At 44.7% G+C, this 26,588-nt stretch overlaps 1 long non-coding RNA gene across 3 annotated transcripts in view; it reads right to left on the reverse strand.

The window, feature by feature from the left end:
• LOC120358604 overlaps positions 1–26,588 on the reverse strand; it is a 179,414-nt gene that overhangs the window by 29,508 nt on the left and 123,318 nt on the right. The window contains exon 5 of one of the 3 annotated variants that reach the window (XR_005575490.1): positions 6,714–6,780. This is a non-coding gene — a long non-coding RNA (uncharacterized LOC120358604). Of the gene's footprint in view, positions 1–624; positions 6,781–26,588 lie in introns of those variants that run through there. The other 2 variants (XR_005575491.1, XR_005575489.1) reach the window with 2 other exon arrangements.

Below are 26,588 nucleotides of genomic sequence, written 5' to 3' on the forward strand. Positions count from 1 at the left end.
CTAATATTTACATTGTTACTTAGGTTCTTTTAGTTTCTCGCGGATGGACGTCATTGACAAATTCTGATTTTACAAAACGCCTTCTCACGAGCGTCTAAAATCAATTCACGCGCAGCTTTCGCGCCGCGCCGCGCCGCGCCGTCGCGTGATCGGGGCCCATATCGCGGCGAGCTCCAGCGGATCGAGATACTTTCACGGGTCGAGTGTTATGGTTCGCGTCGTTTGACAAAAGCGGCACCTTTCCGGGTTCACACGAATCTTAGCTCCCGGGGCCGACCGGTCGGTCGGTCGGTCGGTCGGTCGGTCCGTTAACAACAAATTATATCAATTTGTTAGTCGCACGAGAGCGAGCGGCCGTGGTCTGCGGGGGTGGCGCGTTGCATGCGTGTTCCAGGGCTATAGATCAAAACAGGTCGGGCTGGCAAAGGCGTGGAAGAAAAAGGAGCAGGCGGTCGATGCGCGGGAGAGGCGTCCGAGATCGAAAAGCGCTCGCAAAAAGGAAAGTGGTGCACCAAACTGATGGGGCCCGTCGATGCGCGAACGCGCCTTAACATATCGCCTCGTTTACGCGCCTAATAACGGCGGTGCGGCGTCACAACGACCCTTTCCGCCCCCCCCCCCCCGGCACCGCGCCAATCGATGTCCGATTTGTCGACGGTTAAAAAATCGTATCGATTTGTCCTGTCAAAATTAGTCTGTGCATTTTTTAGCGATCCGACGTTCATCCATCAGGTCGGATCTCGTTTTATCCCCGACACGGTCCTTTACATTTTTCACATCGAGCCTAGTTACGAGCGTGAAAAATGACGGTCGCTCCATCACTCCGGCTAATTTCAAGCGCGACAGTGATCGAAGCGTATTCGTGTTATCTGCCAGCCAATGAATAAGCCCGGAAGAGACCACTTTGTTGCGTTATTACGTCTTGAAGCGGGCACAAATCGGTAGGAAGCGAGGACCGAGCGCGCACAGTGGACGTGTCCAGATAGAAGAGTAACGAGGATCGCGGGTGGAAGGCGCGACGAAGAAAAAGAAAATGAGAGTCGGGCGCGCGTCGTGCGTATGCGTGCGCGTATAAAATATATGCGCTCGAAGGGGCGGAGGAACGTTAAACCGAGAAATATATATGACCACGAAATAGATCGCCAGGTGCGTGGGTGCTCGTGAAAACGACACGGCACGCCGGTGGAACGGAGGTGTTACAAAATATGAAATTGAGCCCATTTGTTCCAGTGGTCTCTGCGAGAGTCCGGGATCGCGCCGTGTGCCGCAGGGGACCCTGTTTGGGCCCTCCGCGCACTTCGCCGTCTCTCTTACCTCCTCCTTCACGAGAGCCTCTCTCGCTTTCTTCCCCTCGTCGCAAGAGAAAGAGAGAGAGAGAGAGAGAGAGAGAGAGAGAGAGAGAGAGAGAGAGAGAACTCGCAGCTCTCGATACCATAAATCCTTCGAGGTGTTAATACGTTCACACACTCAGCGGCTCTTTCGAGCGTGGCACCCACCGGATCTGGCCCCCACGTGGAGAATCATTCGAAGACCTCTCCGTGGCCTTTGTCCTCGCGATATACCTAGCTTATTTGTCTTAAAGCGCGCGCTCGCGGAGATTCATGGCTTAAGCGCGAAGCGCAAATGGACGAAACTGATATGGACGTTAATGCTAGTTGTATGCAGCAATTATCAAACTTTGAAAAATATCCACATTAATTATCGATCTACTGGAAACAAAAGATAAATCGCATCTCTTTTTTTCGATTTTTATAATGTTCCTACACGTAAAGACTATATTTCACAAATATTAAAAGTTTATATACGTCTTATTAAATATCATATCATATACATACACACACGCACATACACATAATAATAAGTACAGGTTGCATTGTTTTCTTTTTTTTTTTTAGATGGCACGTGCGTTCGTGAAATATTCGATTTTCGAGATGAGCCCCCCTTTGCCTTTCCCTTCGCACTCGTTTAGGTGATGCTTCGGAATTTTTGCAACGCGCCGTGAAACATAATAATTAGTTCCAGTTTAGCGAGGTAATGAGTGCCGGGCTCCATTACCAGTGCCTCATAATTGTAACCAAACCCCTATTAAAATCGACCTTATAAACGTGTGCCCCTGCCCCGTCTCACTCCGCCGCTATGCCCTGGACCAACTGCGCAGGTCGAACAACACTATCTTCGTTGAATCGCATATCCTCTCTCGCGCGCGCCGTGCAACGCGAATAACACCCTATAATTTCCGACATACTATACCGCCATGGCGTTATCCGAGCGATCCCTACGAATCGTCGGTCGATCGTCCGGCTTCACTAGATTTCAAGATGGGATTTCAAGCGAACGTCGATAGAATATTTTTTGCCAAATTTTCAATTTATAAACAAATCGAACCAAGGAAAAAACTGTCGACCTCTTACAACTTTTTAGTCGAAAATTGAAAGAGTGTATTTATTATCAATTAATGATTGAATTTCTAATTTTTAATATCAAGATAAAAGAATATGTTTTAATAATAACATGCTTTATTTATTTTAAATGAGATTTTTAATTAATGAATTCTTATGCTGAATCTTATTTCGCAAACATATAAAGATAATGCCGATATAGAGCTGACACTGGTTGTTTGTGTGCGACATACTTTATTATTCAATAAAACTGACAATGTCTTATTTGTCAAGTTTCTTAAAACTGAAAAGAATATGTATTAAAAATTTGTCGTCAAATAGAAATAAAATTAATTAAAGATCCATCCGTGTGAAAGGTGTAGCTCGATAGACTTTCTAAATATTCTTATACAACGAGGATGTACTCGACAGAGGGAAATAACAATAGTAGAGTCAGCGCGATATCACTTGCGAATCGCTCGTGATCCACGGACATCAGCAATTATCGTTAACGGTATCTAATGATATTTATTACTCTCGTGCTTCGCGGCGATTACTCGAAAAGGCACGGATGAAAATTTACGAGCGTGAAAGTGCGCGACGGTGATAACGAGAAATTTTGAGGCGAATATGAGTTACGAGGTTTGGCGCGCGTCGCAACGAGGGCGATAAATTCGTCGACGAGGAGCGCGCTTGAGTTCATTTGGTAACGGAGGTTTGTTTTTGCCCCTCGCCGCTCCGCTCCGCTCCAATCCGCTCGCGTACGTCGAGCACTAACTCTCACGACTTATGAGTTAGTGCTCTGGGAGAGGCACGCTGGGGCCGTTAAAGATTTAGTGTCGGCCGTTAACGGTCCTCGGCGATTTGCATGAGCGAGTCGCGCGCGCGCGCGCGCGAGAGAGTACTCGCGAATTTACGCAAATTTCATTTCTCCCCTTCCGCCGTACGATTCGCCTTTCCTTAGGTCTGAGCGAAATTGATTTTCTTGAAATTTTTCCGGAAACGAATTGCACGAGAGAAAAATGTGTATGTGTTTGTGTGTGCTGTAATGCGTGAGCTTGCAACGATTTTTATATAAATTATTATAATTACTTTTTTGCAAATTTAAATCGTTTGATGACGAATCACAATTGTTAGATTAAAGTTGCTAATAAGATTGTTGCAACACTGAAAGATTCATTCCGTTATATATTATATACTTGGAAATTTTGACACAATTTATTGTCCCATTTTATTCTGTTTTGCGCTCACAGTACTCTATCTCTGGACCGCTTTGTTTTAAACAAGAAATATTCGCGACCTAGCTAATATTAGGGAAAAATAGAAAGGAAAGGAAGGGGAGGGAATTATTTATAACATTTTCTCCTATTTTAAAGCTATTTCTCAAAATATAAAGGCCTGAGAAATACGATTTGGAATGAAAATTCGATTCTTACGATAACTGAAAAATTGCTCACGACCCACCAAAAATCAACCTGCAAAATTTTAATAAATCGTGACCCATACTTTAAGGATTCTCGCTTCTCTATCTTACGCTAGGATAGAGTGCGTTTCACCGCAGTGAAACAACATACGTGTAGACGGCGAGAATCCGACTCTTGTAATTTATACACATTTGTATCGCGGGATATAAATTAATACCAGGCGGGGAGCACGATTGAGGAATGCGCATTCCTGGGACGGATGGGAGATCGGATCGAAAGCTCGCACCGGAAATCGTCAAACCGCAAACGGCGATATCTATCCGCGAACGCTCGTCGGGTTTCGTGCTAAAGACTCATCGGTTTTATACCGACTTCTCGACGATCAATTATTGTCCCCGTCTATCGAATAGGCGACTTTCGAAGATGCTCATTTCTGCAGATCCGTATGGCTGACTCAACGATCTCTCCTCGTGGAGACGATCTTCGGTGCCGTTGAGGAGATCGGCCAAAGTGATCGAAAACGCGATCGATCTCTCCGTCGACGAAAATCGAGGGAGTTCGCGACTTCCGTGCGGACAATAGGTACTCGACCGGCGAGAGACACGCGATATACCGCCAATAGGCGACGAGCAGGGGTCGAGGGTCATTCGCGATCCGTCGAGATAAGAAGCTCGAGCCGCGATTTTACTGCGAGCGGCGCACTTGAAAGCGGCGCGTAGTGCCGGCATCGGCTCACGAGAGTTTCCGATCCGGATTATATTAAGATAAAGAGGCCCGCGCGCGGCGATGGGCGTGACGGAGATCTCGTTACATTTTCGGAAAGGTGGAGAGGATAAGCGCCGATCGCGTAAGGCGGCGAGATGCGAACGAAAGAATCGCGCGAGGAAGAGATGCTTCATCTTGCCGTTGAGAAGGAATGCGTGAACCTCATTTTTTTTATATCGATCGCGAATGTATACTTGCACGTACATACATACATATATTTAATAGGCACGTTTCAAGGAATATTAGAGATAATAATTTTCAATAACAAATTTGTTTTTAACACTTACATATTTAAAATCCAACAAACGTAATTAAACGCGCGGGAAAATTATATGAATCATAATTTCCCAAAGTTGTAGCTAATATGAGAGTGATCATAAATATAAGAGACATCATAAATCTTATTCGCATGAGGTCAAGAATATTCAGCTCTATCGCAGGGAAGTGTGAAATCAATTTATTTTAGAAAAAGTAGAAAAAATTGCACATACACCCAGCTTTTCACTTCGTGCATGATACTTCGTGGAAATCGCATGGAAATTGTAAATTTCTCTCTCTCTCTCTCTCTCTCTCTCTCTCTCTCTGTAATTTTTAAAGAACTACGAATTTAAGAGTGAACAGACACCTTACGCGAGACGGCCCAAGTATCCTTAACTTGTCCACCGGGAAATTTACTCTTCGATTCGCGTGACGGTGTTACGCGAAACCTTCGCGGTGCATAAATAAACTTCGAGACAGTAATTAGTTACTCCGTTAGTTTCACGAATGGTCGGCGGGCGTTTGTTAGCGCGGGACTTGGCGATTAGCGCGCGAGATTGCGGGCGACGCGACGCTTCCTTGCCTTGCCTCATGTTCCGCGGGCCCGCGAGATTTGCGAGGAGGCGGATTCACGAGGAGGAAACGTGCCCCCGATTAGCGCGGTCCGATCCACTTTACGCGAATATCTTCCATCAGGTTGCGAGATGAACGTCTGATTTTCAACAGAGGCTCGCGGAATCTCTCTCGCGTCGACTCGCTCCGTTGTCGATCCTGCGTTGGCCGATCGAGAGAGAAGTATAAAGGGTGCCGACGGGCATTGTCTGGCGTTTAGTGCTGGCCCGACCTTTGCTACATGTATCGGGGGCCCCCTCGGCATCCCGATGAGCCTCGGGGCTTCTTAAACCTTCGAGCTCCTCAGCGCGTCCGGCGCAGATGTAATACTCTTAGGCATCTTCTCACCGACTTCTTTTTATGTCTAATTAATTCAAGTTATTTTATATGTAGCTCTTCCGTATAGCTCCATCCGAATCTTAATATTTATCATTGTAGAACTTTTTGTAGATTTTATGTTTTAAAAGATAAACAGTTATGGATTATAATATAAGAATAATTTCAATTTTATTTCTGCTTATCGCGGAGACTCGTTTATTACTGATGACACTATCAAAAATTGGCTCTCTAGATATTCTTCTAGAGAGTAACGATGAAGGTTGGCTGAGTTTTCAAAAAAGCGGATTTCGTTCCTAGCTTATCGTGACATCCGACTCGCGACATATCATCAAATCGTACTTGGCGGCATTTTCGTTTTAACGCCCGTCGCGCGTCATTAGAGGAAAACACTCTTCGCCTCTCCTCTTTTTGCTTTAACGGTCCGATAACGGATGACGGTTTTTATCTCGTAAATTTTTTCCGATAAACCCATCGTGTCGCTGCGCTTATGCCCCGACCGGACGGTGCTTCGACCGGCCATTTCGCGTTTGCGCGCCGCATCCAAGAATTCCTTCCTGGGAAATTAAGCGGACTTTCAGAAATCGACGTGCACCTGGGGGGTCGTGGCAGAACTCTCTTTAACAGGGAACGTTACGTGCACCGTGCAAATGTAAGCGGCCGTTACTCCCTGACCTCGTCGTATCTTCTGTTTCCCAGTTGACACCGCCGTATATGCGTTAACTGGAGAATAGGATAAACCTGACTTTCTGTGAGCCGTTTTATGGATTTACCCGGCGAGTCATAAAGGATAACGTCGCGCGCGCACGGGGAACGTATTACATTTATGTATGCGTATATCACGTATCTAATTGTAGGGAAACGGTAGGGTATTATGTCGATTATTAGCGTCGCAATGATGCCAGACGGCCGCCGCGCCGATGGGACTTTCTTACCTTACCGCAAATTATCGTAGGCTCGTCCTCACAGGTTGAACATCCCGGATCCAGGTTACACTTCGCCTTTCTCTAAAAAAGAAAATAAAGATATAATAAATAAATTGTTGTTTCGAAAAACGAAACTTGTTAATCGCAAATATTTAAAATTATCCTCATCACGCTATCGGCGTATTATTAAAAAAAAAAAAATTTATTTAATCACTTCTTCACGAAGACCTTAACAAAAGGTTGACCGAGGAAGTGTTTGTGACTGTAATCGCATAGTAAAATAATTATAGGGCTCCATTTTTTTAATGATTATTACTACCTACATGCAGTGTTAGTAATAATAATCTTGTACTTTTATAGCTGTACCAACCGCAAACAGATTTCACTCTAAATTATAATAATTTCAAATATTAAAAATATTCAAATATTATAATAATATAGTAAAATTACTTTATAGTAAAGTATGAATAGTAAAAATGAAATAGACATTTTTACGCAGTAAGTACAGACGCAATTATAGAGTTATAGAATATAACTGTTTTTTTAAACATTCATTTACTATTTACGTAGTGATAATAAATAATAGCTATAATTTGCATCAATGGAACAACTATAAATATATAATTAGCACCGAAAATGCCTATGAATTGTAGTTAAATTATAATAATTGCAACCACATTTTTTCCTCACTGTTGTGAGAAACAAAAAGAAACATTTATCAATTTAAAGAGATCGCACTTTTGCTCTCTCCTCTTTCCTCCGTTTCTGCTTTTCACCTCGTACACCAATTAAAGACCAAAGATAATTAAGTGCCTTTATGAGACGACGCGCATCGGAGTTCGATCAATGACGCCCCGATAAATCGAAGATACGAGACGGGTCACTACACGCGCGCTGGCAACATGTCCGGCCGGCCGCGCGATCGGTCTTAATTTTTCTCAATTGATTCGCGCAATTACCGATTATTAATGATCTCGGTGATTAGCGATGCGCGGCGAGCGCGCTCGCTCTCGAGTCGGGACGCGCCGCACCGGCAAGAGCGCCGTTTGCACGAGGCGCATCTCATACGTCAACTTATTTACGTTGACATACGCGGCGCGATTGTAATAAGGCGTTTATTGCGAATATGCGGATCGCGTTGCCTTTTACATCAGATTTCTTTGGCGCTCGCGCGCGTTACTTCGCCAGCGTCGGGCCGCTTACATTGACGACGCGACGCGACGATCCCGGGCCGCGGCCCGAACATGGCGTGCCGGCTGCCGGTCGGCAATGCATAAGCGCGCATTATCCAAAGATTACGATTATTTTATAGCGCTATACGCGCGAGTCGTAAAATTCACGTGCCATTTTAACAACTGGCTTCCTGCTGATGCGGGTCCGTGTTTGTAGCGGGCGAGTGAGCGGCGACGCGGAGCGATGATCGCGGGACGGGGGAGAAGAACGCGCTACCCGCGCGCGGCCCGAAGGTGGATGGTTTTTAATTGATAAATAAATCACGGCGCGCGCGACACTGATTGAGATTCGCATTCGACATTCTCAATTACCGTCACCGACCCTGAACCCCGTCGCGCAGCGCCACGCCGCGCCGCGCCAAGCCAAGCCGAGCCGAGCCGAGCCGAGCCCTTTCCAATGCGCGTCGGGCCATTTCTCGCCGTTCGAAATCTTGTTTATTGGCGAACGCTCGCTCTATCGCCGCGATCCGTCACCACCCAACGGATGGAACGAGAGAAGGACTGTCTAACCACGCCAACGTGAAGTAAACGAATAAATAAGGTTCCGCGTGCATTTCTCGCATCGAAAAGTTTCTAATAAGAAGAAATGATTTATCGGGCGAGTGAGGAAGAATGAGAAATTCGTTGTCGTGAGCCCCGTGACATCTTACTGTCCTTTCGCACACATAAATCTGCAGTTATGCAATTTTTCTGCGGTTACACGGATCTATGAGTTATGAGGTAAAAACCGTTATGCAACAAGGTATCCTGACGTTCGTTGTACGAAATGATAATTAGATCCGATACGTGCGCCGTGAGAAGTGTATTGAACAATAAAGGATAATGTCAACTTGTGAAGCGTCGAGACGGAATGGGATCCACGGATTTTAAATCAACTTCGAGAAAAATTTCCAACGTGTCCATCCGGACGCGATAGAAATTTGATAAGAGCGGTGATTAAGCACCGAGGGCACTCACAATGGCATCCGAAAGCCCATATAAATAGCGAACACACGGCGTCGAGGGCGATACGAAGGAGTTACGGAAGTCGTGCGGCGATCATTGTGGTCCTCACAGTGGGAGCGTTTATGTTCCGACAATTTCCAGCGTGCTTTAGCGGTCCGGCCGACGTCTTTTGTGTGTCGGGCCGATGCGCCGAGACGAGAGGTGGCTGCTGCGCTCGCGATCCTCCTTGCCTAACGTTGCCCGGTAGTCGAGGTATTTACCTACTTACGTCCGACACACGAGAGCGCGTACACGCTGTCGAGACATAATGCTCGAGAAATATGAGCTCACGACCCCCCGGTAGCGCGGATTCCTATGGCGACGTGAATAAAACGCGCTCGCTGCTCGGAGAACGGTCTCGTTGCGTCACGTATTAGAAGCCTTGCCATAGTATCAATTCTTAGGTATATGGTATAGTCATGAGATATATATGTACCTTTGAAAGAACGCTCTTAATCAAAATCAGGAGATTTATCCTTTTCTTTATGCGTGATATAACGTCTCTTTTATCAAAAACATATGTATTTTTCGGACAAAAGACAAATTGAAGAATAATTACGCTGAAATCAGATTAAAATAAAGAACTATAAAAATTATGTTTAATTAATATAATAATATGTGCAGCAGTTTATTCAATTAAAGCTGTAATTATTTTTTATGAATGTCGAAATGTATTTCTAAACATATATGAGAATCATTGAGGATGTACGTGTCATAGTTAAAGTATTACCAAAATTAAAAAATTTTATAGATTGTTCTATTATTACGTTTGAATATGTATAAGAAGTTCGAGTATTATTCTCTTACTTGTTTAAAAGTTATTTAATTTTTGTTTGCTCGTGATTCTTATGTAAAATCGCGTTTTGTAGTACTCAATTGCAAATTTGATGAGGCATTATTATAGATTAAATCAAACTTTTTATATATACTAATAAAATTAATAAATATTCGTGTGAAAGTCCATTTGGAAATTTTCTTATTCATTTAAAAGTTATTTATCTAAAACTGTAGCAAAATACGGTTATTCTCGTTACATAAATCAAAGTTTTCATTGTTTTCTTCTTCATGCAGCTGGTATCAGTGCTAAACTTGGGGCATTCACGACCGAATTTGTCGTTAATTTGGAAAAAAAAAGAATAGCTCGAAGAAGCCTACAGTATTTAAATTTCGAAACTTTTAGCTAGTATTGTAGAGTCCCCTAAAAAACATTCTCAAATTGTTTCCTCGAAGGGGAACAAGAAAGAGTGTCGCCAAGAAATTAGGCACGGTACAGTTATTCTACATTAGTTACCATACAATGCGTTCTTAAAGTCAGAGATTTCGCTGCACGATACTCGAGAATGATCGGCCGCGAAATGACTCAATCAACGAGGCGATTTGCACATCGTCAGCGTCTGGGGCTCGTGCTTTTCCTCCATCGTGTTCCATCGCCGTTCACTACTTTCGTAGGTCTTGTCGACGACTTGGCGATCGCTCTCGTGGATCGCGATACAGCGCTGGAACGGGTTCGGAGGTCCTGCTTCCCTTGCGCAAACCGCAGCAGTGGCCTCGCGCGTCCGTTCAACGACGCTCGGCGTGCACGTGTACACGCTCCTTCGTGCGAGCACGCACGCGTATACGCGTTCGCTGTAAGCGAAGATAAAACACGTCCGATGCAATGTCGCGGCGGGTACACAGGTGCACAATACCTTCTCGGAGAACGACAGAGAAAGAGAGAAAGAGAAAGAAAGAAGTACCGTATAGTAGACTACTTAAAATGCATTGGCAATAAGCCACGTCGCGTTACGCGTTGCAGACCGTCCGCCGGGCTTGCGACTAGTATCGAGCCACTCTCGGTGGAGCTATAAGACTTAAAGTCGTCTCGTCTAGTCGCATAAGCGGTCTCCCGGCGGACGGCGACGGCGGCATTTACACAGAGAGAAGTTCGAAGCTCTTCTGCGAACGTGACAGAGGACTTGGAGAGCGAAAGGGTGATGTGAGAGAAGTGATGCGAGTTCTGTCGCAGCGGAGAGACGGCGGTTGCGTTTAATTGCAAGATCGAATGGGGAAGACGGACGGACGAACGAACGCGCGCAATGGAAATTATATACAGAAGTACGCCGATTTGTCGATGTTGAGCAACTCGAGAGTCGACCTAAAGACCGTACCGAGATGAAATATGAAAAGGAAGATGTCAAGAAGAAGAAAAGAAACGAAATAAATGGAATGCCTCTCCAATCATCGCGCATTTTAACGAACGGGCACGAACGGATCATCGGAGATCATTATGCGTTGCAAGCCGTTTCGTCATCCCAATTTCCATGCGTATCCTCGAATACGAGGTCGACATGTTTCGTGACCCCGTCGCTCTGCTTGTCCGTAATTAATTGAGAATGCTATTAAAATTATCGGGCTATCGCCTCGCGTTGCCCATAAGCGCCTCGCGTCTCAGACTTGCCGTGCAATTCTGCCTTGCTACATCGATTCCTTAAAGTGCCACGAGGTCACGGGCTGTACGCCGATAATATCTGAACTTCCTTCCAGTGCGCGTGCATCAAGTTATCGATATAATAATTAACTTTGAATTATACCGATGATTATTCAAACCTGTCTTCAGTCTCCTTGGTAGAAAATGCACGTGTATAATTTACACACACTAAATATATAACTTTTTACATATATAAATTGGATTTATTAGACTGTAGACTGTAGACTTTCTAAGGCTGTACCTTACTTCCAATAAGATCTAATAAGATTCGATAGAAGGTATAAGATAAAGATGACGTATGTGAATTATTATTCATCAAACTTCAATATACATCAAATGTTCTTCGACAATCAGTTGCTAGCCAAAAGCAGCGATCGTCCCCTTTTCCCTAGACGAGTCACGCGTGAGATTCATACGTAAAGGGGGGAGGTTGCATTATTAATGCATCGGAGTGCCCGGCGAAGGCACCGCATGTCTGAACGAGGTGGTTGAAACGTAATACTGGTAACGAGTACCTAATTCAGCGTAGCCGCGTCATAAGTCCGGCAAAGTGCGCTATAAGTTGCCCCCGCTAGCTGTAATGGTGTTTATGGGCCATTCTCGGCGCAGGTAGCGTCCGGTGTAACAGCGACCGGCAACATAGGCACGTACCTACTCCGGAAAACCATCGATAGCGGTCGCAATCGCCGACTGGAATTCCGCGATGAATGGAACTGGCATATACGAAGGCGCGACACGAAAGGGGCCCAAAGAGCGAAGAGAGCCCGAGCCCGACGGCGCGCCGTCCGAGCATTGTTTCGAGTCGCGAAGTGCGTTGAGGTCGCCGGTTCAACCGCGAGGAGACTTTAACGCCCGAGCGAGCAGTGCCGCTCGATGCGGAAGCTGCTAAGGGAATGCTTCCCGCTATTGCTTTGTTTTCGAGTTTTAAACCATTAAAGAAGGCTGTGCAATATATTCACGAAGCTAACACAAATCAATAAAGATACTCGAAATGGTGGTTCTACCGTTTGCATTAGATATCCACGCGTAAATTATTTTAGGAATATTTGAATACCCATTAAATTTAAATAATACTTTGATTGATACTTTGACCATTAAAGTAAGCAATCTTAAGTACTCGTAGATCTTTGAATGAACTACAAAGCGAAGAGCAAGAAGAAATTTATATTCCGCTGACGATATGCGAACATTGGGTCGTTTAAGATTAACGAGCCGTTAACGATTAGCGAGTATGGTATCAAATCGATTAATAACGAATTGCTTAAGCTGATAGATTGAATGATCAGGCATTGATTCGTATCAATTGTGATATTAACCTGCTTTGCGAGAAGCAATTATTACCTCGTTAAAATTTAATGAATCGGTAATGATTATTGAAGATATTAAAACAATCGATAATAAATCGATACGTTTGTAAAATATCCGTCAAATGTTTTTCCGTTTACCAGTTATTAATACTGCAACCGTTGAACGCTGATGAAATTGTATGCGAGCAAGTACACTGGAAATAAATTTATCAAAGTAATTACGTTCTAGCAGTAGCAACAATATTTACGTCGAAAAATTATATTCTCAAAATAAGTGGATTATATATAAATACAAGCTTTACAAGCTCTCTTAACAGACAAGAATATATTCTTCTTTTTCAGAATTATTTTTTCAAATATACTTTTGCTATTCTATATAGCTCATGTTTTATTTGGTGTTTGCAGTATATCTTAACACTCCAATGTAACATAGTCGGAGTGTAGTGCTTGTTATTCAAAGTCTGAAACATTGTAATATTTAAATAATGGATGAGAGTAATAAAAGTAATAAAAAGTGATTAACTTAATCGTCTCGGGCACGTGCATGTTTTAAAGATCAGTATTTATGATTTTATATTTAATTTTTATGAAACCGGTGAAAAATAATGCGTGTTTCTAATAAGATTCATTATTTTAAAATTACATTATTTTTCATATTTGTGGAAAATCAGTCCTAGAGTCAATAATACAATTTCATCTTTTTTATTTTTATACAAAAATTAAAAATATCTACTATTAATATATCTTATAGAATATATCCTATGAATTTGCTTTTAAGTTTTAAGAAAATCCTTTTGGTGCTTATTGTAGAAGAGCCTACTATAATCATAAGTATGAGAGAAATTCTCAAATTGAGAATACAATTTCTCGGTGTAGTATTTTAATAATATGGTATTTAATAGTGTTTGAGTAGTGATATTTAGAATGTAATTAGTAGTAGTATACGTGCCGTTCTAAAATAAATATTAAAAAAAAAAGTAATTCTATACATTATTCTATTCTAATTAAGTATCCGCATTACAGGCACGCATACAAAGTGCGCAGTATGACATTTTACACGTATTAGAATGCGTAAAGAAGTTTTCCGACACATTTGAATCGTGTCACTCGTTAATAGAAACGCCGACAAGTGTGAGACTTGACGCTGTGCGAAGCCTAGAAACGCGCCGCGTATGCAAAAGGAACAATCGTCTATACGGGCATATAACGAACAAATCAACGGTGAGGCACGCCGCGCCTTAACCCCGCGCTGTAAACTCCAAACCGAGATGCGCGAGCGCGTTCTCGCTTTCGTTCGCGCGATCGTAAAGAGCACGCATTTGAATATGAATAAATCGTGCGCAGTCGGTTCGCTCGCCTGTTTGTCCGTCCATTCGCTCATCCGTATGTCCGTTCGTCCGTTTGTTCGTCCGCGGCGCGCAACGGCGGCGGCGACTCGCACATCCGTTCGCTCGTCCGACTCGGCGGAGTGTTTTACACATGTGCATTTATGGATTGCTTAATGGCGGCCGCCTACAAATTAGACGAGCGGTAAATCAGACATCGAGCGGACCACACCGCGCTCGCACAATACCGCTGTGGCCCCACGGTGGGCATTGTTGCCTGCGCGCGCCATGGCCAATAAAATATTGGGTGCACCGGGGCTGGTAGGGCGCATCCTCAACGACGACGTCGTTGTCGTCGTCGTCCGATCTCTCCTCGTCTTCTCGCGCGGCTCTCGCGCGTCGAGAGGAAACAAGCCGAAGCCTAGTCATATATCACAAGTGGATAAAGTGCGCCTCGCGAAAGAAATAATGACTCGTGTAGAAATACGTGAGAAAACTCGGCGACCATTGTCCTCGCCGCTAATGCGGTAATGGAAAAAAAAAGACTTGGTTACGGGCTTGATCACCTCGCCACGATTATAATGGCAGTGGATTTTCCCGTAATGTCAGTGGGTTACGCGCTGTTGTTTTTCAGGTTAGATGTGCGACGTATCAGAAATCGATTGGCGGCAAATAATGGCAGGTAATGCCTTTTCCACTTTTCCTCTCTCCATTTATTCCTTATTCTATATATGGACTTACACATATAAATTACACTTGTATATCCTACACACGTGTGTTTATAAATCTGTATACATATATGTTGATTCTTTTATTTTATAATATTCTTCTAAATACTGTCTACTTCGATATAACTGGCGAATTGTATTTCATCGTATTAGCATTCCTTTAAAATACCCGATTGCCGCTGTAATAATATTATAGTTAAAACGTTTGGGAAACTCGTCACGCTTTAGAGCTATTTGCCTTTTCATTCGATTTCTCTTTAACCAGCATTAAAATACCTATTTTACACTAAACAAATCCAATTTTACGAAATCAATTCACGGTGAAGGTATTCCACGCGACCGAAAACCACAACGCGTAGACGGCGTTGCGGTGGCTCGCTCGCGGACGCAGGATGCCGCTACAAGGATAACGTACTCTCGTCGAAGCGACGCGACGGTGGCAGGCAGAGCAACGACGGCAGTGCAAGTTGCGCAGGAGCATTAAAAGACACACCGCGCGCGCGAATAGTGATTACTACGAGGCCGCTCGGAGCTATGGCCGCAGGTTGATTATCTCACCTGTCCGGACTCTTTTACTCTCGCTGCTGCTATAATAGGTTCCTCGTCCCCCATGCCAGTGGTCTACCGCTGCCGCCGTACTCGCCGCGCGCGCGATTATATTTCTTGCTCCCCTACGTACCCTCCCGCCCCCAACCTGCGCGGATCGGCGGCCTCCTTCCGCGTTGCCTTCGCGACTTTGTTTTTCCCTGCTCGCCTCCCGTGTTCCCTCAGAAAATGATCGTCGGCAGCTGCTTGGACGCGATTTATTGCCGATCGGAACGATTTCCCGATTTTTCAGTCGGCCGTAACGAGAGACGGCGAACGCGCGATTTTCTGCGCGCCGCGATGGGGTAATGTAGCAGAGATGTAGAATGGCAATTTCGCTGATCGCTATATTATCTTACGAAAGACGATGAAAGACTCAAAAACAATCGTATCTTCAGTAATGTATGTTCAGTAATATATATCAGTTTCTCTTAATAAATTTTTAACATTCAGCCATTCAGCAATGATGATAATGTTGTTCGCAGTAATATATTGTTCATTCGTAATAGTGGCTACTGTAACAGTGATAACTATACAAATTTTATATGTAGAATTAATACATAATAGTTTAATAAACTATTTTATACTTGTACTTGTCACTTTATAGCTATTGCAACTAAACTGGAAGTAATTGTCATAACTCATTCGTAGTAAAGTCTATATAATTATTATTGTTATTGTAAACTAGAATTTTTGTTGCAATAACTATTAAATAATTTATATCACCACAGCAACAATATTTGCGCAACTAACTAGTTGGCGAAATATCACCTCAACTATAATTACGTAGTTGCACAAACTTTACTACAGATAAGTTATTACAATTACTTTCAGTTTACATACCACCGATTAAGTACAAGACCGGAATAACTATAATAGCAATGGAGCAAGATCTTAAGTGCTAATAATGAGAACGAGGGATTATGAATTCGAATTTCAGTAGATTCAATTTTTCCCTCATCTACATTTGGATAACTATTTTTCTACAATTTATCTAACAATTTTACTATAAATGATTAATATTACTATATTTTTATATAACTTGTTATTGATTTTATTACAACTATGTATACGTAATTAAGAAGTTATTTGTTCACAAATTTATTAATTTGCTGATACGATTTTTGTTTTCCGAGTGTTGAATCGATTAAATCCATAAGGACGAAAACAATCACACGGAACTCTCGCGTCCGGACAATCGCGAGGAATCTGCGCAGAACAATCGGAGAATGCACTCACATCGTTAATATGCTGTTCTACCTTGTCTCGATTTATGAAACAAGGTACGAGAACGCGCGCGGACAATTACTCAGGCGATCGCGCACGCGAAGGCGCAGGCGGAAGGAATAAATCGCATAATGGAGGAGAGTAAACGAACCGTCGTAGGTATGATCTACGTCGCGGAATCAGATTTTTTGCGCGCGCCTCTGCCCGCATACGTGCCATACAGAAAACTCCATTAGACGTTAGATCTCTCCTCCTCGTCCATCACGAGACGAACGCGCCAGAGTGCATCGAGTCGGTGCATCCGCGCTCCCGCGGCACTCGATAAAGCGAGACCGTCGACGGTCGCGGGGTAGGGGCATTCGTGTTGGAAGGGGTTGCAACGTGAAGAGAAACAGGCAGAGGAGAGCAGAAGGGGAGAGGGAGCGACTTTGCGGCGGCGGCGGTGGCGGCGACGACCGCGGTGCCAAGGAGCAGAAGAACCGTCGCTTTTTTGTCCAAGTCAATATATCAGCGCGGGGGCCATGTCTAACGGGTAATGCACTGCTCGATCCCTTCTGCACGACGAAAGGAAGCTGCTGCTGCTGCTGCTGCTGCTGCTGCCGCTGCCGCCACCGCCGCCCCGTCGTTGCTCTCGCTGCTGCGGCTGCAGCGGTAGCGGTTGTTACTGCCGCGAAACGCTCCGGGCAGTCGCACGATCGTCGTTGTCAGGGAAGAAAACTACTTCATTTTCCGCGCCGCCGACAGCCAAGGCTCTGCCGTGGGGGTCGAAATCGCTGGCGTGATTATTGTGTTTTTTCAGCCGATACCGAGTCGATGCTCTCCCTTTGCCGTCCCTTCGCGAGATCGTCATTGCCGGCGCGAGAGGAGGTGGGATTAGAGAGATTGACCTGTTCTTGTTGATCTCGTAATTACAATATATACGCACGGTGGAAGTTAGCATGTCCGTATGATAGAAGTTAAACGAATGAGGTGGAATGCGCAAGATGCAAAATGTGTAATCGCGAGGCGGTCCTTATTGGCAACCGAAGGTAAATAGCATAAATCTCGGAAGTGACTTGTCCAAGAGACAGATAATGCGTCTCACGTGATTGCGCACGGACGATAGCGAGCAAGTCGCCGATTTGACAAATTACCTCCGTCTTCTCTCAGGCAACTACTAGCGCGACGATATTATAAAATCGCGGTAAATTTTTTTTTTAAGCTTTCCTTTTTTTTCTGGACGCTCAGGTCAGGTCGAGACACTCCGCTCAATTAGCCTCGCATTCCACGGGAGACAGGTGCTGTTACCGCCCGCGGTGTACGACATGTGAATTTGATCACAGAGTTATAGATGAGCGCATGTAATATATTCAGTAGATGAGCGTGCACACGCGGATGTATTTTAACCCTGCAACCTTCGGCTCCCAGATAATTTCGAGAAATCGATCAATGATGAGCACGCAGTTTCCATCTTTGCCTTAACGTTATCAACATTATCTAACATGGTAATCAATTTCAGTTATTCGCAACACGCTGCGAAGATGCGTAAAATAGATATAATTATTTAACATTATTCCAAATATACTCGAAAAATATTTATACATAGGGTTATTTAATATTTAATTAATTTTTAAAAAATCTCGAAATCCGTACATTTCAACTTACGGTGTATTTTTGTAAGAAAGATTTGCTCCTTCTTACTCAAAGTTAAATATGAAAAAAGTGATGGGGCCAGATGAATCTAACTTGAAATCACATCGTGCAACGTTTCGTTAACTTGTTTCTACGACGAATATAAATAATCGCAATTCGATTGCGTAATGAACAGAATTATACGCAAACCTATGGTCTGCAGGTCTCCGTAATAGCATCCATAATGCATGCCAATTTCACCGCGGAAGTGTTTTTAGGCCATCTGAATGATCATCGGCCGCGTTTCTCGCGGATTTGCTCGCCGAGTTCGTACGCCCCGTTCGGAGACGCCTGACGTGAATCGATTAGCATCCAAGCGGTCGTTAGACAGGGACGAATTATTGTCACTCGGGTGCTTCCGGAATTTATAACGGTCATCTTTTTCTCTCTCTCTCTCTCTCTCTCTCTCTCTCTCTCTCTCACGCACAATTGATCAAATAAATGCAAATGAGATGCGTCTCGATCAAAATCATCTCGCTCGTGAAGGAAATCGTCTGAATAGACAAATTACTCATTTGTTTCCTCTCTTATTTTTCTCTCGCATATCAGGGCAGTTACACATGCTGACTCGTTACACGTGCGATCGCATGTAATTTGATGCACGAATTAGAAATGCCTGCGAATTATTCTCTGCTCGGTGAGGAAGACCACCCGATGCGGTTATTGTCGAGACGTTACTCTCGCGCAAGTAGCTCAGGAAAGGCTGGCCCGAGATAAGTGCGAGGCCATGAAAACCATAATTTATTACGATGGCTCTCGCCGGGAGGTATCTGGTTCACACACGTTGCGCGAACTGACCTTTTACGCATCGTCGTGCCTTCTCGCTGGTCTTCCTCGAGCGAGAGGAAGGAGCGGGAAATGAGTCTGGTTTTGTGCACACTGAATAAGGGAGGGGGAGAGAGGGGAAGATATACGGTATTTGGAGCAAGAAAGAGAAGAGAGTTATTCTCACGAGTAAAAAACTTGCGTTTAAACAGTCCTACGAGTAACACCTAGAAGTTCTAGTAAAAATCGTACCAAAATTAGTTTTTTATCTTAAATATTTGCAATGTTTTTTATGCTGTCAGCCAGATAAGTTAATAGCAAGATTATATTTCTGAGAGAGAAATTATCAAATTTGTTTATTTATTTAAGATCGCATAGAAATAAAGAAGTCAATACTCGAAATCTCTTAGCATCATTTCATCTTTTATATTTCAGTAGATAAAAATTAATTCTAGAAGACCAAGCTTAACTCTTCGTAGATTGAACTGGATGGTACTGACTTCCTAGGCGATTTTTCCCATTCTGCCAATTCTTCTTCAAATTTGTATAAAGAAGTAAAAAATGCTCCGGGTCATATAATTGTGCAAGTGTATTTTTAAATGTTAAAAGAAAAAGAAACGCAACCGTTTACCAGTGACCCAGGTAGTCTGATTACCCAGTGAAAAACAGGATGGTCTGCGAAGGGTTAATTAACTTCAGATTAGCGACGCATTCTTAAGTTAACTGCTAGTCGCGCGAGATACCTTTCTATCGAAACGTGTGAAGGCCCCGATTAATGCCGTCGATCCGAATCTCCGGAGCGATATTATTATCGTCATTATTGTCGTTATCATTATTATTATATGGTGAATACGCAAAATACACGAGTGAGTCGGCGAAGTCATCCTCGCCCTCGTCCGCCACGGATGGAGGAGAGAAGAAGGAAATGGTAGAGGAGGAGAAACGAGACGCACACGGCTACGCGAGGAAGGATGAGACGAGGATCTAGAGGCCTTCACACATCTCCTTCTTCCTCGCTCTTCACCTTTCTACACGGCTCGCACCGTCTCGCTCGCTCCTTCCTTCTATGCCGTCTCTATAAACCGTGCGGGTATTCGCCAATTAAGCTCTATTGAAGCAGCCCAGGCACCGCAAGGTGGCCCTCCCCCTCCTCCCCCGAGCCCTCTCGCCCTCGCGCCGGAGACCTCGCCGTTAAATCCAGATTAAGAGCGGCGCATGACACGTTGAATCCGCGGCTCGTCGATCCAGAAACATTTAATTTAGACGTTACCGCCTGTTGCCAGGAGGAGATATCTCTCTATTCACGAGACACGCCGTCTCCTCTCCCCCGCGGCCGACGTTCAGGAGCGGACCACTCGAGGGCTCGTTCACGCTCAAAGGAAAGTTGCGATTGAGACTCAAAAACATACAGAGACGTTTAAACGAGATGCAATACTCATTCGTATAAAGTTCTATGTTCAATACATTGCACCCGATAAAATGAATGAATTTGTAAGACAAGATGTCTTCAAAGTTTTTTTTTAAATCAAGAACTTTTCTGAATTAACAACTAACAATGTAAATAGTAAATTCAATTTATTTATTTAATAAAATATAATTATAATTATTAAATATAATTATATTTAAGAATTAATAATTAAATAGTGATTAAGTAATACATTAAATAGTAAAGTAATTCTAAAAAATAATAATAATCGCCAACTACGTTCCTGCGGAACTTTTTATCGCTAATGCAACGCGGTCCGTTCCGAAAACATTCATCGCGGGTTGTTCCGGAGCAGCTGGACAATAAGGAAGGTGTGTACAAAGAGACAGAGAGAGGGGGCGAAGTAGCGTGCCATCGTTACGGGATTACGATTCGGAATCGCGATCGTACGAGCGCGGGACGCGTACACCGGCGTGCAATGCCGCGCGCCGAACTCGCCATCGACCTCTCGCCGCCCCCCTTCGATGTGTTTATCCAACGATAACAAATTACCGAACGAATGTGTACAGTCATACTCTATAATTGCGACTACCGGCGGCGACGGCGGCAGCGGAGGCCGGCCGATCAAGCGTCCCACCGCGGCGCGGGTTAGAATCCGCGAGAGAGAGTCGAAGGTGAGAAGTGCGACGTGAATACACGCGCGTATTGCGAGATCCCGAAGGGTCGCGGTACCACGCGAGAAGAAGGCAGGAGGACGCGTTCGCGCGTCGCCTCCTTAAGGCACGATCGCGTAGATCGCTTCTATTTCTATTCGTCGTGCAACACGCGGCCCGGCGGCGCGCGGCGCGGCGTCGCTCCCGCGACCCTTTTCCCGCAGATCGTAACGTCAAATTACTACGTGCGCGCGGTACCGACCGAACGGTAACTGCGGGCGATCGAGCGGTGGGGTCCAGGAGGAAATAATACGTCAGACATGTATTAATCCCTCGCGGTTCAAATATTTCCCCGCTCGGTAGTTCGCTCTCGAGTAATCTCGCGCTGGGATTCTGTCGAGAGCGGTTCGGGCTTTCAAATCGTTGCAATCGTTCGCAAATGAAGTTATTTTAATGTTGAAGCACTCATCGTGCACTCATTTTGCCGAAACAATTCCGATACATTTTGCAGCGAGCGTAATGCATTTGTGTGCATGTGCGTGTGTGTGTGTTTTGAAAAGCGTTCTCAAATTTTTCTATCCAATTTCTTTTCGCATCTTTTACATATTTTTTTAAATATTTCAAGAAACTAAGCAAAGATATACGAAGAAATGCAAAGCTTAATATGATGAAATTCTTTTGTTCATAGAATACTTCTTTAATAAATAGGAATAATAATAGTAAACTCAGAATCTTCATGTACTTCGAAACGTGTAATGCGCCTCCGCTAGCTTGAAAATCTACCCGCGCGGCGACGAGTTCTCGCCGCCGTATTTCTCGCCGCCGTATTTATGCCACGGCATTCGCGCGGCCGTCGTCGTCGATAATCTAGAAGTGTAACGTTGCAACGGTTCGCCACGTAGATGCTCCAGACTCGAGCAGAGTCCCGAGCCGTGGAGCCGGCAAACTCTCACGGCCTCTGAACTCGCACTCGTCATAACTGCAAATGGAATGAATACCTGCCTGCCCGCCTATAGTGGTAGCCACGAGTGGCCATTGCCGGTGGATGGTTACTGGCATTTACGGCACTAACCCACTGAATGCAAGCTCTAAGATTGGCTCGAGATATTAAGCGTGCTGTACGTACACGTATACGTGAACCACCTACACGCGCGCGCGTGCGCGCGCGAGCGCGAGCGAGCGAGCGAGCGAGCGAGCGAGCGACACGCAATGCGCACGTAGACGTGCCACACACATGAAAACACGCTTATGCACGCAGACACGCGCGAGAACGTCGAGGTGAGGATATACCTATCTACCTGCGCGTACTACGGTAGGTAGGTAGAACGTAGGCCCCCGGAGGCAAGCCGAAGCAACGAATTACGCGATGACCCGGCGACGAAGACAACGATGCGGCGACCGTAGAGTGGAGAACAGAACAGGAGTGTACAGGGTGAGTCACGTTACGCCGATCGTCTCGGATAACTCGCGGTATTATGGTGATAAAAATTTCTTCGACGTACGGCTGCGTGGTTCTACACAATTGCAAAGTGCTCCGACGAAAACGGACGAAAAATTCTTATTCTTCCTTTGCAATTTTCAAATGTTAACTATGCAGCACATGTATATCTACGTGTAATTTATGTTGTCGCGATGATTATCGAGTGAGAAAGTGGAGACTGAGAAATTAGAAATATTATTTATGGCTTCGTCGCTGTTTGGCTCACCCTGTATAAATACCTATTCGCGCATACGCGCGATGTGGTAGGCACGCCGACGCCGGCGACGAGCGGAGGTGCGAAGGTGGCATCGGCTCGAGCACCTGCTACCGTCATTATCATCAGGCCGGCACTCCAGAAAACACGGGGAGCAAAGAGACGAGATTCGAGTCTAATTTCTGCCTACGGGCGCAATCCGCTCTCGTTGCCTGTTGGCCGCTGCGCGCCGCAGCAGCGCGCGGTAGAGCAGATCCGATTTACTTTGCTCCTTGCCCGAGCCGACCATTACCCACGCCGCCGCCGCCGCCGTCGTGGCCGCGACAAAACCGTCTACGTGCGATTTGTCCAGCTTGCTTCCGGCGTTTTCTCGATCCGTCGCGCGAACGCTAATTCCCCACGACAGTTACGCGATTATAGCGGCGAGCTAATAAAGCTCCGGTAACGCTTCGGTGAATCTAATTACGATTTTTCAACGATACGTACAATGTGCCCACCGAAAGGTAGGCATCGCTGCCTTGATTGTTAGAATCAAATCACGAGCTGCACATGTAATAGTGGTAGTAGTAATAGTAGTAGTAATAATGGTTGTGTTTATTGACGGCCTAGGGCAAGCCTTCTAACGTCACATGAAAGGTATATATTAAGCAGGCACAATATGGGATACAAGCTTTGATTAAATAAGCAAGACCGAGAACGCACAAAGGAGCAAAAGTGCGAAGGTGTAAATTATATATTTGAATTATGTACGTGGCTTACATGCGCAAAATTGACAGATTATTTGAGGTTTCGAACAAAAGGGAACAAATGCCAAGCTAACGGATCTACGACCTGTGCGAGAAATATTGTATTTGCATATAGGCACTTGATATACAATATTTATTTTTTAATAAAAAATTTTTGCCTTAATTGACTTTGCATAAATTTAATCGGGACAATGTCTATTGAATTGGTACAGTCATTTCAAAGCAATCGAAACACATGTAGAATTTTAGTGCTTTCTCATTCATTTTGTTGCTGCAGCAGTTTCATTAGCAATGGCAATTTTATCAGCTTGAGTTAAAAAAAAATCAGAACATAGTCACACAAAAGAATTATAATGTAATAACCAAAAATATATACTTTTTCCGTGTTATGTTGCTAATTAATTTTTCTATTCCTTGATTTATTTGACCCAAGCTTAATCCAGTTATTCCAATTTAAAGTAGAAAGAGAACCGTGTGGCTCAAGAAATCTTTAGATTCAACAAAAACCGATATACGAGTTTACCTATTACGACTCATTTATAAATTGCAACAGATAGAAGTCTTGGCAACATACTTTGTGAATAATACTGTTTACGGAGAACGGCTTAGAATTGCGAGAATTCGAGCGGAACGAGAGGAATTATGATTCAAATACCATACTAATGCTGGTGAGAGGAAAGAGCCGCGTGAACGCCTTCTTTCGCAAAACGAGCGACTTCGGTAAACTACTACTCGATCTATCATGCGGATCGTTAAAACCGTGCAAATTATTTGATGCTTAGACAAAATCAAGAAATCGATTAAAATTGATTATTTAATCGGTTTTTTATAAGCAAGAATATTTCTGTTAATGCGTTTATTGTTATTGTGTATATTGTTATATTTGTAAGTGTATTTATTTAATGCACATTTATTTAATCATGCAGTATTGCTTTCTATTTATATACAATTTTCGTTTTGTTATTTGTTTCATGAAAATTACAAATAAATAAAACTTGTTACTGTCTCAATTTTAGGTTTGTTTTAGCTCGAAAATTTTAGCGCGAAAATTTCCAATCAATGAGGGCCTCGCTGCGAATAATTGAGGCAACGAACCACATTTCCTGCGGAAAATGCACATATACATTAAAGGTGCCGTTCACACACATAAGTGAAATTCCTGATGCGTTCATGCAAAGGTTCGAGACGGAGTAAAGAGATGGCAGTAGGTACACTACTCATACGTACCTTAAACTTAGGGATCATCCCTTCTCTCTGAAGCTATTCCTCGAAGCGAGAAGAAATTACGTGAGGTAATACTCATTATTACTCCAGCACGATCATATACGCTCGCGAGGGATTGTTCAATGATCTAATTGGGAGGAGATATAAAATCTACTCTGTCCTCCGTTTGAAAGTCATCTCTCGTCGAATTTTCGAAGCGCATAATAGGCGATCGCACGCATAAAGAAGACGGAAGGAAGAGATGCGGGTCCGCTCGAATGCGAGAAGGCGGTGGTGTACCAGTGGGGATTTACCACCCAGCGAAAAATTAATAAATCCTCCTCTTAAACAAACAAACTCCACCCACCCGCGGATCGGATAAGAGAGCCCGGCTATTGATTTATTAATTTAGAGCTGCCCATTCTAAGACGCGGCCAGGAAAGGAAGACAGAGGGAGGAGAGAGAGAGAGAGAGAAAGAATGATCGAGGAAATATATCCGCTTGCTCACTCGCGCCAGCACGGACGCGCTTCTTCGTAGCGCTTCGGGACCCGAAGTTAAGGGATCCGCTATCCGATGTGGTATCGGTAATTATAGCCCTGAACGCGGGCGCGCGTTGCTTACGTTCATTACTGAATTATCGGCTTCGCTCGGCAAACAATGTGCCTCTTTCAACCCTCCCTCTCCCTCCCGCCTCTCCCCACTGTCTCGCCCCCGCACAACCCTGTTTTGCGCCGATCCTTTTCCATCGAGCGCGACGCGATCGAGTCTTCTTCGACCTGTCTCTCTCTCTCTCTCTCTCTCTCTCTCTCTCTCTCTCTCTCTCTCTCTCTTTCTCTCTTTCTCTCTTTTCTTCGTCCCCCTAGCTCCTCTGTTCTTGCTTTCCCCTCTTGCCAACATGATGCACACACCACAGTGTACCTTCTTCTCGCTTCACCCTTGAACGGAATCAGCGTCCTATCTGATGGGCCACGGGCTGAACTACGACCGTGCACCTCTCTCGCTCGTTTTCTTCCTCTCTCCGTAGTCGCGATCTGCTCTCACTTTCTCTCTCTCTCTTTCTCTCTTTCTCTGGACTCTCTGCTTATTCCGACTCTTTGCGGAATACATCGCGAGAACGGAGCGCGCCGATGCCTCTCTTTCCCTCTCGTCTACGCGATAGCGATTACAATGCGCTCTACGAAGTAGATATTGTTACCAATGTAATGGAGCCGAGCACGATTTTTCGGGACCAAAGTTTTGAAGTTCGTGAAGAGAAAGGGAAGAGTCCGCGGTTAGCTCTCTATAACCGTCAGGCGGAATTTATCGTTGCACCGTTCGAAAGCACACGAAACCAAAGAAGTTGATAGCGGTGTACTATTACTTCCTTTCTCACAGTGTGAACAGGAACTTAATCTCTTGGCCGATGTACGTAGCATACAAAATGCGCTTTAACGAGGCAAGTCGGGACGAGGATTAACCGCGCCGGAACGAGACGGAAACGCCGAAGGTTCGCGCGTAGCGCGCACCGAACGCGGAACGGTTCTATATAGATGCCGCGCGAGGGGGTTAAAGCCGGGATACCGACGAATGTGAATCCACCTTAATACGGATTCTGCGGAGGCAGCGGCAGCTCGGAGCGAGCGGGCAGAGGCTTACGGTATATCACGCGGACTATACGCGGGAGAGATGCGGTCCTATGAGGACGCGCGGCGTGCTCTTTCGCTGCGTCATCCGCGATGAGGAACGCAAGAACGCGCATTACCCACGGATCGTCGTGGCTCCTCTCCATGGTCCATCGTGCGACCACTCGAGCCACCACCACTACGGCCGCACTTTACGCCGGGCTTCTTTTTCGCGGCGCTCCATCCACTGCGGATTTCGATCCGCGGTGCCGC

The sequence above is a fragment of the Solenopsis invicta genome, chromosome 8 (genome assembly GCF_016802725.1).
Source record: "Solenopsis invicta isolate M01_SB chromosome 8, UNIL_Sinv_3.0, whole genome shotgun sequence".
NCBI lineage: Eukaryota > Metazoa > Arthropoda > Insecta > Hymenoptera > Formicidae > Solenopsis > Solenopsis invicta.